At 35.5% G+C, this 19142-nt stretch overlaps 1 protein-coding gene and 1 long non-coding RNA gene across 5 annotated transcripts in view; one reads left to right on the top strand and one right to left on the bottom strand.

The window, feature by feature from the left end:
- Positions 1-19142, bottom strand: part of sema4ga (sema domain, immunoglobulin domain (Ig), transmembrane domain (TM) and short cytoplasmic domain, (semaphorin) 4Ga) — a 109655-nt gene that overhangs the window by 66520 nt on the left and 23993 nt on the right. The window lies entirely within an intron of this gene.
- LOC137487365 (uncharacterized) lies at positions 11047-14534 on the top strand. Of its 2 annotated transcripts, XR_012389166.1 has the most exons (4): positions 11047-11090; positions 11456-11519; positions 11803-11929; positions 12892-14534. It is a non-coding gene; the product is annotated as an uncharacterized lncRNA (long non-coding RNA). The 2 variants fall into 2 exon arrangements; XR_011005892.2 differs by lacking the exon at positions 11047-11090 and having other exon boundaries at positions 11454-11519.

The following is a 19142-nucleotide window of genomic DNA, read 5'->3' as shown; positions in this document are numbered from 1 at the left end:
TTTGTCCTCCTGTCGGGTTTTGGAGATGTATACATCACCATATGGGGCATAATAATAGGACGTGTGTTTGGGTTTAACTCAGATTTTTACCACACTTTGTAATACAAGAATTCAAACTTAGCTTTCCCCTGATCATTCTTGGGATGTTTCAGCAGCTTAATTAGAGTTCACCTGTGGTCAATTCAGTTGATTGTACATTATTTGAAAAGGCATACACCTGTCTATATAAGGTCCCAGGGTTGACAGTGCATGTCAAAGCACAAACCAAGCATGAAGACAAAGGACTTGTCTGTAGACCTCGGAGACCGGATTGTCTCGAGGCACAAGGCTGGGGAAGTATACAGAAAAATTTCTGCTGCTCTAAAAGTACCAATGAGCAAAGTGGCCTTGTCATCTGTAAGTGGAAGATGTTTAGAACCACCAGGACTCTTCCTAGAGCTGGCCGGCCATCTGGGCTAAGTGATCGCGGGAGAAGGGCCTTAGTCAGGGAGGTGATCAATAACCTGATGGTAACTCTGTCTGAGTTTCAGCGTTCTTCTGTGGAGAGAGGAGAACCTTAAAGAAGGACAACCATCTGTGCAGCAATCCACCAAATCAGGCCTGTATAACAGAGTGGCCAGACGGAAGTCACTTCCCACCAGGAATTTGCCAAAAGGCATCTGAAGGACTCTCAGATCATAAGAAACAAAATTCACTGGTCTGAAGGGACTAAACTGAACTGTTTTGAATGAATGCCAGGCGTTACACTTGGAGAAAACCAGGCACCACTCATCACCAGACTAAAACCACCTCTACAGTGAAGCATACTGGTGGCAGCATCATGCTGTGGGGATGTTTTTTACCAGCAGGAACAGGAAGACTAGTCAGTATAGAGGGAAAGATTAATGCAGCAATGTACAGAGATATCCTGAATGAAAACCTGCTTCAGAGTGCTCTTGACCTCAGACTGGGGCGACAGTTCATCCTCTAGCAGGACATAGACCCAAAGCACACCGCCAAAATATCAATGGAGTGGCTTTACAACAACTCGGTTAATGTCCTTGAGTGGCCCAGCTTGAGCCCAAACCTAAATCCTATTCAACATCTCTGGAGAGATCTGAAAATGGTTGCACACCGTCACTTCCCTTCAACCTAAAAGACCTTGAGAGGTACTGCAAAAAGGAATTGGCAAAACTTCCCAAAGACAGGTGTGCCAAGCTTGTGGCATCATATTCAAAAAGACTTGAGGCTGTAATTGTTGCCAAAGGTGCATTAACAATGTATTGAGCAAAGGCTGTGAATAATTCTGTACATGTGATTTTTCATTTCAGGCATTTCCTTCTTCATTTTATCGACTTCAACTGAACTTTCTTTTTCATTCAGGAACATTTCATTTGTGCACCCACAACAAACTCTGAGATACTGGATGAGAATATAGCCAATTTTACACCACATGTTTTTTTCAGCACCCATGTAAGAACTTGGAAAGAATTGTTTTAATGGTAAGAAGCCTTTGTAAAATTGTATTTGGTGATAGTGGATGTGATGAATCTCCCAGGAGTTCACTGAGTCTGCACTTGGAGATGTGTGTGTGTGTGTGTGTGTGTGTCTGTGGTCCTGGACTGACTCGGTAGGAGCAGAGAATACAGTGCCGAACACCCGTGTGTGAATGGACTATCCTGTTGCAATATGCATTGAAAAGTCCTACATGATGGTAATTTGATAAGGTGTTTATATGTATTTAATAGGAATACTCCACATGTCGTATTTTATTTAACATTTATTGCGATTATGATAGATTAAGATGATTAAGGTAATCAAAAATCTCTGTTTACATGGTAGACTTTTCAGAGTATCAGAATATTGTCTTATTAAAATCTGAATATTGGTGTGTCCATGTAAGAATACTGATTGGCTCCTTGTTGGCTGCCTCTGTTCTTATTGAAATTCTTATTTTGTTCCATTAAAAAAAGTGTTTTGGTAATGTGTGGTTTGCTAATTGTGCTTACCACATTCAATTAAAGTCCTTAATTCTTTGTTTTGCGTTTTTGGATTATACAGCACAAGCTGACAACAACACTGCGTGACACCAGTGTACAATTGATTATGAGTGAATAATTGATTTGGTTGTAAGTAATGAAGATCCAGAGCTGAGCCAAGACAAGGACCCTCAGTGAAATGGATGAATGTATTATGTGGTGTGTTTTTGAAAAATAGATATTTTAATCAAATAAACGGCTCAGAATAAAAAAATAATAATAAATACCAATGGAGAATTACAATCATCTGAAAGTAAGAAAAATTTATGAATGTTATTTTTATATAATGTAATCAGTTATTTTATGCAAATATGCAATAGCTACTTTAAATAATTTTCCCTATTGCAGTTTGTGATGGACTCCTGCTTTGAAAATCTGCAGCAGATCTCCTTCTCTCAGTCCAAAGCTGCATTGTTGGGGAGTAACTAGTTACATGTAATGGCGTCATGTAATTTAATAACAAAATAAAAGTAACAGTAATTCGTTACAGTTACTGAGAAAAAATGTGTAATTAAGTTACAGCTACTTATAAAAATGTTAAAGATTACAAATTGGGTTACATCTGAATTTTTTCTTTACAAATCTGAGATATGTTGAATGATATTAATTTGTTGCTTTGCCTGTTTTTGATATGCAGGATGCCATCTGCTAGGGCCATTTATTAAAGCGGCGTTATTTTGATGCTTTTGAGTGGTTTTCCGGTTTGATTGTGGCGCACCACGTCTACCAGTTACGTTAATCCTCTCTGCTGCTGAAAGCATTTGGCTACTATAACCAGTCTGAGAGCTGCCACCATGGCGAATGATAAAAATGCATTTCATTGCTGGAAATTTAAAATAATTTCACCCTGAAATCGGAGAAGGGTACACATGGAACAGTTCAGTGCAAAATTTGTTTGCCAGCTGTTAAAATACATTCAACACAAAAGGCTTCAATGTCGAACCCGAGGAAGCATCTGCAAATGGTAAAAGCAAACGGTGAGTGTACATAAATAAAAACAGACCCTTTCATTTCGAATGATATATCATGACGCACAAACTTATCGCACCAGCCCTAATATATATATATATATATATATATATATATATATATATATATATATATATATATATATATATATATATATATATGTGTGTGTATATATGTATGTATGTATGTATGTGTGTGTGTGATATATCGAATGATATATCATGACGCACAAACTTATCGCACCAGCCCTAATATATATATATATATATATATATATATATATATATATATATATATATATATATATATATATATATATATATATATATATATGTGTGTATATATGTATGTATGTATGTATGTGTGTGTGTGATATATCGAATGATATATCATGACGCACAAACTTATCGCACCAGCCCTAATATATATATATATATATATATATATATATATATATATATATATATATATATATATATATATATATATATATGTGTGTATATATGTATGTATGTATGTATGTGTGTGTGTGCATGTGTGTGTTATGGAATTATTTTAATTTGTTATTTTAATTCGTCGTCCAACTGTGTTTCTAGAAAGACTTTCGTTTTTAAAATCTTGAATCTTGTCTGGGCAAATTACACTTGCAACACTCATCCTTCATAAATTCTCCTTTAGTGAAAGGTGTCCTGTGCTTTGCGATTAGCTGAGCTACATCATAACTAGCCAGTGTAGAATTTTCTTGCACTTTATTAGCACAAAAAAAAAACTGCTGTTGTTGAGCTGATAAGCCAGCTGCTAATTTTTTTACTTTTCGGTCTCGTTCGGCACCAGTGTAAGAGCAGAAGGCCTGATGTTTTATTTTATAATGTCTTTTAATATTATATTCCTTCATTACTGCAACTGATTCCTGGCAAATTAAACAGACACATATTCCGCTGACCTCGTGAAGAAATATTCTTTGCCTCATCGTGACTGAAACTTCCTGCTCTTACTGTTGATTTTCCTTTTTTTTGCTTGTGCCATGGCTTGCCAAAACGTGATTATGAATTATGTTTCTTACAGTTTGTTCGGTTCGTTTGACTTCATAACAGGAACTGCTGCCTAATTGAAGGCATGTAATAGCTAATAAATAATAATTTAATAAATAATAATTTATTGAATTACGTTCATTTTTGTATAGCGGGCCAGATTCTATTAATATTCATAAAAAGCCTCGCAGACCACCACAAAACTGATTGCGGGCTGCAGATGGCCCGCAGGCCGTAGTTTGGACACCCCTGGGCTAACACAAGAAATTTTCTTGATGGAAAGATGACTGAGGGAGAGGAGGTCTATATATATATATATATATATATATATATATATATATATATATATATATATATATATATATATATATATATATATATAAATATATATGGTTTACTGTAGTAAAGGCTAAAGTATCCTATAGTAATTACTATTAGTTCATGATAGTTAACGTTACTACTGATACTACATTATGTAGTGCAATTCATTAATGAAGAGTTGTAAACATACAATATAATTGTCATGATCATCAGCGATCAAACCACCAGAGGTCGCTTGTAAACACTCACATTCACATGAACTTCAAATCTGCTGGTAAATGGACTACAAGAACCAGTCATGCTCCACACACACAACCGGTTCCAGATCCTGACTGATTGCATACACACAGCTGATGCTGCTCAAGTACTGATTACAAACACATATATACAGCTCACTTTGAAACCCTCATTGCTGAGTCTTGTTATCTGCTACAGTGACACTACAACGCGTTTTCTTTGTCTGCCTTTGCCGTGTTTATTTGTTTAATTCTGTTTGCTGCCTGCCTCTGACCATCTGCCTGTTAATTTGACTTCGACGCTGGATTGCCCTCACACATCTGTTTGCCCCTGTATTGACCACTGCTTGCCTGGCGATTCTAAAAACCTGCATGTGGATCCTTACCCCTGTTGTCAGTGTGACTCCAATGGTTACAATAATGCTTATTCCTAAATATCCCTCTTTAATATAGATTACTATACTATTTGAATTGTGTAACACCTGGTTTTATAGACCTTTTTCTTGGAACGCAAAATTACCCATTATGCTTTGCGTGTATGCGCTAGGAGAATGCAAAGAACTTCCGGTCGGCAGCTGATGCGTGTAAACGGTCACATTTGGACAGCTTTGAAACAATAGTTTTAATCTATTTTACTAGCTTTTATCCTCTTTGAACAAATACTGTTGTCCATCAGCACCATCTCCTGGACTGATCATTTAAAGAAATGCGATCTAATAGGATGAAAAACAGCTGCAGTGAGGCATATTCCCCTCGTTGTAAGACGGCATCTTCTGCAGTTTAAATGAAGCCTCGTCATCGCTAAAGTCAACATTTTCTCTTTATTTCAAATATATAACCAGCCCAAACAAATGTAATTCACCAAAATGTTTGACACACACATGTAGCCTGTACTGTGCCACTGACACACTGATCTAATAACTGTGACAAAGTGAAAATATAGGTTAGTGTCATTTCGAAATGACAGAAAAACACAAACCGTGGTGAATACAACACACAAAATAAAACACAAACGACTCGCGATTAGAATGAAAAGCAAATCAGCCAGCAGAGTATCAATAACAGACTTTCATTGGTCATTTTTGTAAATTGCACGACTTTCAGACCTGTTAAGTTTCATGCCAGTACTCTGGTTTGCTCTCTCTGTCTCTCTCTCTCTCTCTCTCTTTCTCTCTCTGTGTGTGTGTGTTTGTTAAAGAGTCGCTGAGCTAACAGCTGACAGGCCGGGAACGCACACACACACTGTATTTCTGACGGCAGACACGTGAACTAGGAGAACGTTTTTCTCGTATTTCTGACGCGCTTGAACCACATGTGACAGATTATAACGGCTTTAACAGACACATTTCTAAGTTGTGTGTCACAAAAACACTCTGTTATCTATTAAAAACGTCATTGAAACCCATTTTCGGAGCGCAAATTACCAGTTGTACACGCTGTAAACGGAAGTTTTTAGCATTCTACCTGAAGACACTGGTCGCTTTGGCGCCCTCCATGCAGCAGCCATTTTTGTTTTTGCTGTTATTTGTTTCTGTTTAGTACAGCATATTATTCATGGTAAATAACTGAGCTGAACAATTTTTTGTTAGGTCTGGTTTTGTGGTGGCTGTACTTTAAATTTAGATTAATGTAATCTTAATTCAAGTGATGAAAGATATTGAAATTCTCACAGTAAACAGAGTGCTCTACTGTAAGGTCACACTTGCTTGGTATAAATGGGGGAACATGATTTAGTTATAAATTTCCATTAGAAATTTTAAAATAATCAAAAAGTAATCAGTTACTTTACTTTTATACAGTAATTGAAAAGGTACACTACTTACATTTGTGTATTTATATTTTATAATAGGGTAATACAGATGTTACTACTTCAATGTGTTCCTTGTGCCGCCATTCATACCGCGGCGACAGCGGTACTTGATGCGCCAGCAGCATTTGACCGCTGGGTGGCACTTTAACCACAGATATTCAGCTTTGCCTTTTCACAATGCTAAACAGACTGTTCTGTAGGCGTAGCTTACTGTATGTGATGTGATGTGTTTAATTAAAATATAATTTTAATTTAGTTTTTCTGGTAATAGACATGCTCTTACACTATACTATGCTGTAGAAAAGATACATGGTGAGAAGTCAAAAAGCAAATATAAGAATTAAGTTATTAGCCTTCAGTGCCCGATTAAATTGCGTTGGGGTGAAAATAATGTTTTGATTTCTTTGACTATCATGGCAATGTTATTATCTCAAATCTTAAACGTACGCATATGAAAAACAGCAAAATAATATATATTATCCTGCCGGTAGAGCACATCACCTCACAGTTGTGAACTTGCGATCACCTCAACTTACATTTAAAATTTGTTTACCTGTTTATTGTAAACTTTTTAAGTGCAAAGAGGATTCGTTTTGGAAAATAGAATTGAAGAAATGAAAGACAACTAAAGTGAAAGCATATTCAGTACAAATAAGTAGTCTTAAATAAATAAATAAATAAATAAATAAATAAATAAATAAATAAATAAAGCAGTCTTTTAGTCTAAATATAGAGAGATGTAGTTTGCTATTTTGATAGGACTAAGACAAGATATTTTCATTTATGTTTTTAATTTACGTTTTTATTTACATTTTCGTTGTTGATTATATTTTACTATCTCATTTTATGTTTCAATTATAGTACATAATAATAAACGAATAATGAAAATAAATAAAAAATGAAAATAGGACATAAATTAAGTCTGGCAGGTTTATTTTTAATAATTTAGTTTCAGTTCCGTTTTTTTTTTTTGTTTCAAAACGTCAATGTTCTGCTTTAAAGTATAACTGTTGTTTTGTTTTGTTTTTTTACTTAATGGCTCAGTAAGTTTTGTATTTTAATTTTATATTCAGTCACCTTGCATATGCGTGTGAAATATAATGCGCATAACCGCGGAAAAAGAAGAAAAGGCTGTCAGTTAAAGCTAATCGAAATTAGCTATATTAAAATACAGCATTTATGTTAATACAGAGTCAGGCAGAGTGTGAACAAACTCAAGGCTAAGATATGCGCTTGTTTTTTAATGCATTTAAAAATAAATGCTATATAAATAAATGTTTTTTTTTGTTACTTTTTTGTATGGTAAAGGACAATGCACATTATGTTATTGATGTAAACTTAGGCTAAAACTTACCATTGATAAACGTGACCTACCTCAAGCAGATCACTTAAAGTGTAATAAAAATAATGTTGCCGCAGGACATAAACGAAGTCCCGCAAGTTTATTTTTAATAATTTAGTTTCAGTACTATCAATTTTTTTTTTTCTCAAAACATCAATAGCACCTTCAATAATCTAAACATTAAAGATGGACCGCAAGATGTGTTGAGTGGCTATATGTGGTGAAGAACGATGGCAAAGCTAAGTGTGATTATTGTAATAAACTAATAAGTTATAAAGCAGAGAGTCCCGACCAACAGGACTGACTTAGCATATGCGGTTGGCTCATTCTTCACAATTATAGAATTAAAATAATGGCGCGTTAGGTTCATTGTGCATCCCGCAGGTGCAACCAACAAGAGTTGTGCATTTTAGTTTAACTTTTTTGCGCGTTATAAGCAGCTCGGTGTTAGTTTTTAATTAAATATATCGAGCCGAAACTAAGCAGCGCATTCTCTCCGCCTCCTCCTTTATAACCAGCGGGACACGCTACTGAAGCAGGAGAGACACTCCGACGTTCATAATCTTAGCTGATGTGTCGGAGTCGAAAGAATATATCAAAGAGGAATGTTCTTTTTACAGTGCAGATATGTTTAATCTTTTTTTCCATGTCATTTCTCTTCAGCAAATTATATTTTTAAAGCTGCTTGATTCTTTTAAAACCGAAAGCAGAGCCCGTCAATTGGTGTTTTTTCATAAGATACTCCTTTATTAATGTTTTATTTTATGAGTGTCTTTAATGTGCTTTTTAATAGTTTTATTTTATTCAAAGCAGCGCCTAAAAGCGAATTTATCCTCAAATCGTGGCATGAGAGCGATGTCATGGCGCATATATTGCCTTTTTTTTCTGATCTTTTTGCATAAAGGTTTTAATCAAAAGACAGGTAATTTAATTACTTTCGATGTGCTAACATATTTGTTAAATAAATGTTATTTAAAAAAGGCATATGCAATGTGCTCTGACGGGTAAAATCAGATTCTTTCTCTCTTTCAAGTTCAAAGCAAATTTGAATGCCAAAGGATTTTAGATATGCATATACAAGACTGTATGTAGTATATTAACATCAACAAATTAATAAAATAAGTAGCAAATGAGAAATAAATGACAGACAAGTTGATAAAAACAGACATTATCTCTAAAAGTTATCAGAATTGCAAGATTAAAACAGCTGAATATAGGCCTAAAATAAATCTAGAAAGCTTGCGCACGGATATTTATTCTTTTTTTTTTTTCGAATAACGAACAATTTCAACCACGGGGAGATACCAACAGCTTGATTTGCAGTATTTTCTAACATGTTAGAAGAGGGCAGCGGACATGGCTGCCGGTGGGGAAGCGGCTGTGCCCTCAGCAGACGGAGCTGCATATCCTAACTAAATAGTGCACTAAATACTCCGAGACAGGCACGTGCACACATAGGGCTCAACCTGTGCAGTGCACATGCCCTTTGGATAGAAAGTGCCCTTCCAAAATGATCAAAAGTGCCCCCGCGACGCGGTCGGTCCCGCCCTTCAGTAGGCGCGCGACAATACCGCGTCAACACCGCTCTTCAGTAAGTTCAGACTTCGCAAGTTTGATCAAGGCTCTTCTTCTCAGTTTGATATGAAAAACATACCGAGGACACGCGTCAATCTTCACAGGGAACAGTGTACTTTATAACTTCATTCACATCACCCTGGCTACGTTGTTTCACTTTCTCAACAATAAAATGTAAACATGATATAAGGAACTGCCTATTTTTATTTTAATATTAACAACTAAACAGACAGCAGAAATGTTGAGGCGCCGTGCTGCATTATGAGCGTCATCTTCACTGTGTGGACATTTAACAAAACGGAGCCGATTACAACTGCCTCCTTTCAATTTCAGTGAAAATACGAAACATACCCTCTCTTTTGCTGAATATCAGTTTTAATAATCGATAATGGCCATTATAAAAGTATAACATACAATAAGTTTATACATTATAGGAAATAAAGGCAAGCGATGAATGTACGTGCTTACATTAATCATTAACTTATCTTTGCGCTCAGCCAAAACACGTTACCTGAGAACAAGTAATAGATTCCAATGACCAAAGTCAGGGAATATGTCGTTAGATAAAGACAACAAGATGAATGAAATATCACGTTTAATAAATATAGTGAGATTAGATCCAGCGGGAGATGCTTGATGAGAAGTCCGACTAGCAGAGCTCTCATCTGGGTAGATGGGCTCCAGCGATTGCCAAAGTGTGTGTGTGTGGTCACGTGATGTGCGTTTTCAGCGTTTTGGTGTGGACGGAGAGCAGTTCAGAAACGCTGGGTAAAACGCGAGTGTGGACGCGGATCGTTTTCATTCTAAAACACTGTTTTAAAACTAAAACGCACTAGTGTAAACGGGGCCTTAGGCTATTCTATCGTGATGACACCATAAAAGGACTTCAATGCATTGATATAGGTAATAGGGATACAATGAAAAGCCGATTTCACTATTGACCCTGTTTTTATTCATTGACGGCTTCCCAACGCCGCAATTCTGTTGCGCGAAAAAAAGCTGCTGCAAATAAGCAAATTTATGACAATACACATTTAATAGTTTCATGAAAGTAGTAGCTGGTGTGCTTCATCTGCGTGATTCTGATTTGACATTCTTCTGCTAAACTTGCTCTGTGTTGAGATGTAAATGGGCTGTGCTCTTTGCTATTGAGGCTATAGACATCAAGGTGTAAATGAGCTATAGTTCTCTTAGCAACTTTCAATTTTGAGGTGGGGGAAGTGGGAAGAGGCAATTCAAATGTACCATCTCTAAAAATAAAAAGGCCGCTTACGCGGCATTTGTGTTTAAAGATTATTACCTTATTTTTATTTTATTATTATTAATTTATTCATTCATTCTTCATTCATTTTCTTTTCGGTTTAGTCCCTTTATTACCCAGCCGGCACACGACCGACCTTCAACGTTGAAATATGGTTGAAATAAGGTCAGATGTGTTTTAAACGTTGAAATAATGTTGATAGAACGTTTAATGTTGAACGGTTGAAAAACAGCCTGCATATGACAAGGCTTCAACGTTGGAATGTGGTTGAAAATACGTAAGTAGTTGCTTTAATGTTGAAACAATGTTGAATGATAAATGGTTGAAAAAAGTTACAGAAATCCTTGTACAAATCAACGTTGACATTTTTTTTATCATGATCTGTATGTTGAATTAACGTCATGGCTTCACCCAATATTCAACATTTGGTTACCATGGTATCGGAAGACTCGGCGCACGCGGCCGTGCGCAGCGCTTCACTTCACTTAATTACGAACACCTGACCTGCAGTGCAGCAGAATTCAGAGGTAAGCGTGTTTTTAGATGCTTTAATGTTTTATTTACCCCCCGATTTTGTTTTACACACAGTGTATCTTAAATGTGACTTGGTGTAGTGTTTCGAATTTTGAAACATTTAAAACTTTCCAGTTTGGTTTTTAGTCTTGTTTGCGCTCCGGTGACGCGCAGCTAACCTCGAGGTAATGTTACATGTTTAACGTTAGTCTAAATGAGCGTTTTTATGGCAAATTCAAAGCGATAAACTCCAAACGCAGTTTAAAGTTACTGAGCAACGTTATAAAAAAAAAAATCCTTTTTATACGCTGTATCATTAGTGTTATTATTACAAAGTGAACTGCTGTCGTTTCACTGTTGTTGTTGTTTTTGCTTTTAGACATGTAACTTACTCCAGAGACGCACTAACTTGCACAGCATTGAATGGAAAAGGCTTTGTCCATGTAAGTTTACTTTAGCTTTAACTAAGCTATCTGTTAAATCTTCTTGGTGCTTTGGTTGGTGATATTCTCTTTCTAATCTGTTTGTTTATTGATTGTTAGGCTATGTTGTGATATTATATTGTTATATTGATATTATTATTGTGAAATCATGTTGTGATGTTATACTATGTGACCGTATTGGGGAACAAATATGTATTTAGTTAGCAATTAATGCTTAAATTACACTTTGTATAGTAGCAGATAAGAGGTGTAATGGGTTTTAATTTTCTGGGTTTTCTGGAAGGTCCAGTTGAGGGGCATCAAGAACACGCAGATGGTCTAAACCTGTGTCAGCCTGGACAGACTGCAGTTCTGCTACTCCACGCCAAGGCTTTTGTATGGATGTCTGACTACTACTGTGTTCTCTAAAGGTATGACTGGAGCAAAACAACAGCACCTGTTACAGTGAAATTTGATTCATTAAAAAATAGTGATACATGTGTAGCAGGTCCAGTACATGTGATGTCATTGAGAAGTTGTTTTTATTAAATGTCATTAAAACAAATAAATAAACATGCTATTTAAATAAATCTAAATATTAAATACTTGAGGATTAAGATGAGAAATGAAATGCATCATCTGTCTTGCGAAAGGGGTCTACTTAAGAATTCTGGTGTTTTCCAACTGAAAGGGATAGTTCACCCAAGAATGAAAATTTACTCACATTTTACTCCCCAAATGGTTTAAAACCATTATGAGTTTATTTTGTTGAACAAAAAAAGAGGCTATTCTGAAAAAAAAACTAAAAACCTGTAAACATTGACCTCCATAGTAGAAAAAAATACTATAGAAGTCAATGGTTATAGATTTGCAGCTTTCTTCAAAATATCTTCTTTTGTGTTCAACGTGGTCAGTAAATGACGACAGAATAAACATTTTGAACTATCCCTTTAATTCTCTGTCCTACATGAAGACTTTTGTAGAAGTGCTACTCCTTCTAGAGTTTTTCTCAACCCGTATGTCTAAAAAGCTTCAAACAGCTTTTACAGTACATGTAATGGTTTACAACAACTTGTAATTATTAGATGTGTTGAATGTTTCATGATTCTTTACTGCAGCCTTTGTTAAAAAAAAAAAAAAGTAATTTTTTTGAGAATCTGAAATTTGAATTCTGGAAATGCTGGCACCGGTGGTGGCGAAGGGCTTCCTGACGACATCACACCTAATTCTTCACTTCTCTTAGTTAGGAATATTCAGATGGATGAGTCAAAATTATTGAGTGTGACGATATTATAGGACAAATTTGGATTCAATAAAAAATAAATATTTGAATTTCACTTTGTATAATAGCAGACACCAACTTAGTTGTAACCTCGTATTTCATTTATTGCAGGTTTTCTGGAAGCTCCATTTGAGGGCATCAAGAACATACTGATGGCCTAAACCAGTGTCAGCCTAGACAGACAGACAGACATCTATTGCAGTTCTGCTACACAAGACCAAACTCTCTGCTTTTGTATGTATGTCTGACTAGTACGGTGTTCTCTAAAGGTATAACTGGAGCAAAACAACAGCATCCGTTACAGTGAAATTTGTGTTCATAAAAGATATGTGTAACAGGTCCAGTACATTTGTCATAAAGGTTAAATCACAGTAAGTACTGTAAAAATAACTTGTTTGCCTTTGCCACAACAGGTCATATATACGCTAACACATTTGTATTTACTGTTTTGTTTTGCCTCACTAAAGTGTTGTTGGAGCTTGGTATGTTCACAGTTGAAATCACTGAAGTCACATGGAACGTTTTGACAATGTGTTTTGTGCCTTATCTTGACAATGACCATCTTGGGACTATTGCTGTCTGTAGAGGATGAGGAGCATTTAATCTAAAATATTTTAGTTTGTGTTCTGAAGATTAACAGGTCTCTGGGATGACACAAGTACTTATTAACAGAACCTATATGAACAGTTAATGTGACATGTAATAGTGAAATAGTGGTCCTACATTCACAAATGTGAGCCATTATTATAAGACCCATGTGAACATGCAATTTTTATGATACTAATAATAATGGAATAACAAATTGCTTTTACTGTTGTGTTTGTGAGAGAGAATCAAACCATATATTCTACACATTTTCTTGATGATTTACTGAAATATTTGTCTACATGTTCCACTGTCACAGGTGCTCAGTTTTGCTGCAGTAATGCTAAACACAATAGATGTACTTTATGGAAAAAAAAAAAAAAAAAAAAAAACTAAATATTTAGCATGCAGACCTGCAAAGAGAAGGAGTAATGTCAGGTTTAGATTATAGCATGAGTTTTCACTATTGTGAAAATGAAGCCATTCATTCACAATGAATTGGAATAGCAAACCTCGTTATTGATTTTGTAGGAAACTCACCTGGTGTTTGAGAAATAAATATTTATTTAACTGCTAGACTGATATAGATGTTTAAGTGTTTTACACTTGATTCTTTGTCCCAGTGCCATCTTTTACCTCAAGTTTTTCTCCCAACCTATAAAACCTCAAACAGATGTAATGTATTTCACTTGTGATTCTTAGTTGTGAGTGATGTTTTTTATTTTATTTTTTTTACTGCAGCCACTTTAAAAATGGGTATTTTGTAAACTTTGTAAACGGAATTGTATTTTGGAGACTGTGATGGTTGAAGCGTAGTTTAGTTACTTAGTATCTTTCTTTCTGAAGACAGTAACACTTTACAATAAGGTTGTATTAATAAGTGTTAATGTATTTACTAACATGAACAAAGAACAATGAAGCATCTTTCATATAAAGAAAGTACAGTTCATGTCAGCTCAGTGCATTAATGTTAACAAGCATGCATTTTGATTTTAATAGCATCGGGACATATTTCAATTAATTAAATGATTAATAAATGCTGTACAAGTATTTGTTCTTTGTTCATGTTAGTAAACATTAACTAACTTTAATTCATGAAACTTAATTAAAAAGTGACTATTTAATTGTATGCCTTTTTCTGTATTTGAGCATGTATAGTAACCTGCATGGTTTTAATGAACTATGTATGCTGTAAATGTTGCTGTATATTTAGAATAAATGAAATAATGAGGTGTGTATTAAATAAATTGATACACAGGCTAAGTTGTGTATTTGTGTCGTGTATTTTTAATTAGTAAAAATTTGTTTGCTATATTTATGGACTTTGCGTTGTATGTAATTCCTATTTAACTTACGTTGAAACGTATGACGGTGAAACAACGTCACGGTATCAACGTTGATCCAATTTGCAAAATCGAAAGGTAATTCAACCTTCATTCAACGTCTACAAAACGACCATAATTCACCCATGAAAAAGGTAAGAGTGAAACAACGTTGTGATTTCAACGGTGAATCACCGGTGGTGGTCCGACGGTGAAACAACGTCACTATATAAACGTTGATCCAATTTGCAAAATCGAAAGGTAATTCAACGTTGATCCAACCATAGACCTGACGTTGATTCAACGTTGAATCACCGTTGAAATGCCGGCTGGGTAGTCTGTGATCGCCACAGCGGAATGAACCGTCAACTTATCCAGCATATGTTTTACGCAGTGGATGGCAGGAGGGCCAGCTGGGGCTTCGGGACGGAGTGAAAGGAAAGGCAGAATTTGCCCCGAGTCTGGGAAAGATGGCTTGCCGTAATTACACTAGTTTTCCTATCGCACACATGCGCCAAACACATAAACAAATAAATAAAAAAGGGAAAGAAAACATCTAGCCTTGAGGTCTTTTTGCTTATAATCGCCCTTATGTTTCCGTTTTAAATGTAAGGCTGTTGCATAAAATAATACAATTTTAATTTATAAGTTACTTTGCTGCGTCCCCCTTGATGTTTCATTAACGCATAATAATCTACACACCATATTAAAGACACAGCAGACATAAAGGTTGTGTGTGAGAGCCCGAGCAAAAAAGGATCAGAAATTAATAACGCACGCACAGGAAAAAAGGCAATTATGCAACACATGACATGCATCGCTCTCAATTGACGGGCACTGCTTTCTGTTTTAACATAATCAAGCAGCTTAAAAATAATTTGATGAAGAGAAATGACAGGAAAAAAGTAATAAAAAAATAAAAAGATTAAACGTATCGGGACTGTTAAAAGAACATTCCTCTTTAATATATTCTTTCGACTCAGATACATCAGCTAAGATTATGAATGACGGAGTAGGCTATCTCTCCTGCTTGCTTCAGCAGCGTGTGTCCAGCTGGTTATGAACGAGGAGGCGGAGAGAATGCGCTGTTTAGTTTCGGCTTGATATAAAAACTAACACCGAACTGCTTATAACGCTCAAAAAGTTAAACTAAAATGCACAACCCTTGTTGGTTGCACCCGCAAGTTGTGTTATGTATATTTGTGGCTGTGAAGTTTATTAATATATATATATATATATATATATATATATATATATATATATATATATATATATATATATATATATATATTGAGATACTGAGCCATTACAAGTAAAAAAATCAACAACAAAAAACTAAAATTTTACTTTAAAGAAGAACAGACGTTTTGAGGAAAAAAACTGAACAGAACTGGAACTAAATTATTAAAACTAAACTTGCAGGACTTCGTTTATGTCCTGCGGCAACTTTATTTTTATAACACTTTTTTTTTTGCCCCGAGTCTGGGAAAGATGGCTTGCCGTCATTACACCGATCGCACACGAGTTACATGCGTCAAACACATACATACATAAATACATAAATACATAAATAAATAAATAAATAAATAAATAAATAAATAAATAAATAAAGGAAAGAAAACATCTAACCTTATAGGCTGAGGTCTTTTTGCTTATAATCGCCCTTATGTTTCCGTTTTAAAGGCTGTTGCATAATACAATTTTAATTTATAAGTGACTTTGTTGCGTCCCCTTGATGTTTCAATAACGCATAATAATCTATACACCATATTAAAGACAACAGAAAGACATAAATCTTTACAAATTACCTGTCCCCTTTTGTAGACTCAAAACAAGTGTCAAATCTTGAAAAAATTGCCTAAGCCATATTAAAATATAATTTAAAGAATTACATTATCGGATAAAACCGCATTAAATAAATAAACCAATATAAAACAAGCAAAAGCAAGCTATAACAGTTTAGGTAGGTCTATGTAGCCTACATAAATGAAACCGTTAAAGTCAAATTAAACTTTCATTTTACAAGATTTTTTTTTTTTTAAAGATTTTAGATATTTTCTAAAAACAATAAACACCAGAGAAGGTTTAAATATTTATATAGTGTGTACGATGATAATAATTAAATCGTTCAAACAGAGCATTTTTTGGGGAGAGTGAAAGCAGAATGCGACCTTTTGATGAATTAGCTCTAACCTTTGACAGTTTTTTTTTCTTTCCGCGGTTATGCGCACATTATATTTCAAATGCATATGCAAGGTGACTGAAATTGAAATTAAAATACAAAACATACTGGGCCATTAAGTAAAAAAAACAAAACAACAAAAAAAAAGAGAAAAAAAGAAAAAAAGAGAACTTTAAAGAGAACATTGTTGTTTTGAAACAAAAAAATAACTGAAAACTATTAAAAATAAACCTGCGAGATATGTCCTGCGGCAAAATTATTTTATGAAGCAGTATTCAACTTAAGCTCTTTAGACCATGCGCCGACCGTTTCTTAGTGTTTCACCACAAGGCCTATTTTTATTATTTTTCATTATTTGTTTATTATTATGTACAATAATTGTGACATAAAATTAAATAGTAAAATATAATTAACAACGAAAATGTAAATAAAAAGGTAAATTAAAACATAAATGAAAAGGTCTTGTGTTAGTCCTACCAAAATAGCAAACACTGAAAATCTCTTTACATTTAGGCTAAAAGACTGCTTTAATTTTTTAATTTAGGCATACTTAGAATATTTGTACTGAATGTTTGTGCTTTCATATTAGTTGTCTTTAACTTCTTCAATTCTATTTTTCAAAAAGAATCCTCTTTGCACTTAAAAAGTTTAGAATAACAATAAATCGTGTTAACAAATTTTAAATGATTAATAAAGGAATTATAATGCTTTGACTTATTGTTTAATCTCATTTACAAGCACAATAGCATATTTAAGGCTGCTGTGTGGGCTATTTCTGTCGGTTCGCATCCCGTCCCTTTGCGCCCCCTGGCGGCTCATTCACAAACTGCGGTCATACACTAAAAACAAAGCGGCTCCTATTTCAAACGGCGGCGGTATATGACGCGGCGGTAATAGTCACTTTGAACTCTCACCTACTGTATGTAATCTGTAATCTATTACATTTCCAAAGTAACCTCTCCAACACTCTTAACTTGACAGGGAGAGGTAAGACAAGTCTTGTGTTTTTAAACTCAACACAGTCCTCTGGTCTCCTAGCCCACTGACCTCTCACTGTGGTTGTGTAACTAAACACTGGAGATAAAGAAACCTTAAGTTGGCTTACTTGTTTTTTCTCCTGCATTTCTGCTTCACAGATGTGAAAGAAAGCAGTTTTATTATTGAACAGCGAAGAGAGATACAAAATTTCAGCTAGTAAGTGGCTAGTCATCTAAACTGCTGTGACAGCCCTGCTTACATCCAAGTGATTAAGTATAGAGTTATAAACAGTCTGTGAACCCACTCCTCCTCACGTAAGCACAGAGCAGATTCTCTGCATAAGCAGCTCTTTTATTTACTTGAAAATTAACTCTTGAGGTACATGCAGAAATGTATGGTTGTAGTACCACATTATAGGGATTGATGGATAAACTATTATTCAGTACTTATATACAGTATATAGATATTTTACCAATGATTATCGTGTGAACATACCATGATGTGAATACAGCAGTGACTGCCCACTTTTCAGTAGTCTTGGTTCTAGAAGTAGTTTTCGCATTAAATTGCCTCACAAAGATTCAAACTATTCTTTACTAAGGCCCAATCCCAAATTATTTTTTTTACCCCCACGCCTTCCCCTTAGCCCTGCAAACAAAGTGTGAAAAGGAAGGGCTTCAAAATTTCCCCCTAAGAAATGGGACAGCACTACAGCACCTGCACATGTTATCATATGCCATCGCGATCTCTTGCTTCATATGAGATCAGACAATCGCGACTGCTGTAGTTATTCCAGTTGTGTTATTTTTTGGTATTTATCTTCAGGAAATCACTGAAGGCAACGATATCATGTTATCATAATGATCTAATGGGCGAGGCAGTGGCGCAGTAGGTAGTGCTGTCACCTCACAGCAAGACGTTCGCTGGGACGCTGGTTCGAACTTCGGCTCAGTTGGCGTTTCTGTGTGGAGTTTGCATGTTCTCCCTGCCTTTGCGTGGGTTGACAGGGTATTTGAGTGAGAGAATGTTGTGGGACTGCTATACAGGAGTTATTATTGGGCATCATAGACAGCGAAATTTAGCAGTTTTTATTTTAGCCTTAAATAGACCCTCCAGCGTGTCCTAGGTCTTCCCCGAGGCCTCCTCCCGGTGGGACATGCCTGGAACACCTCCCTAGGTAGGCGTCCAGGAGGCATCCGAAACAGATGCCCGAGCCACCTCGGCTGACTTCACTAGATTCAGAGGAGCAACGGATGTACTCCGAGCTCCTCCCAGTTGTCAGAGCTCCTCACCCT

Source organism: Danio rerio, chromosome 13, assembly GCF_049306965.1.
Source record: "Danio rerio strain Tuebingen ecotype United States chromosome 13, GRCz12tu, whole genome shotgun sequence".
Lineage (NCBI taxonomy): Eukaryota > Metazoa > Chordata > Actinopteri > Cypriniformes > Danionidae > Danio > Danio rerio.
This window is presented reverse-complemented; position numbering and strand designations above follow the sequence as displayed.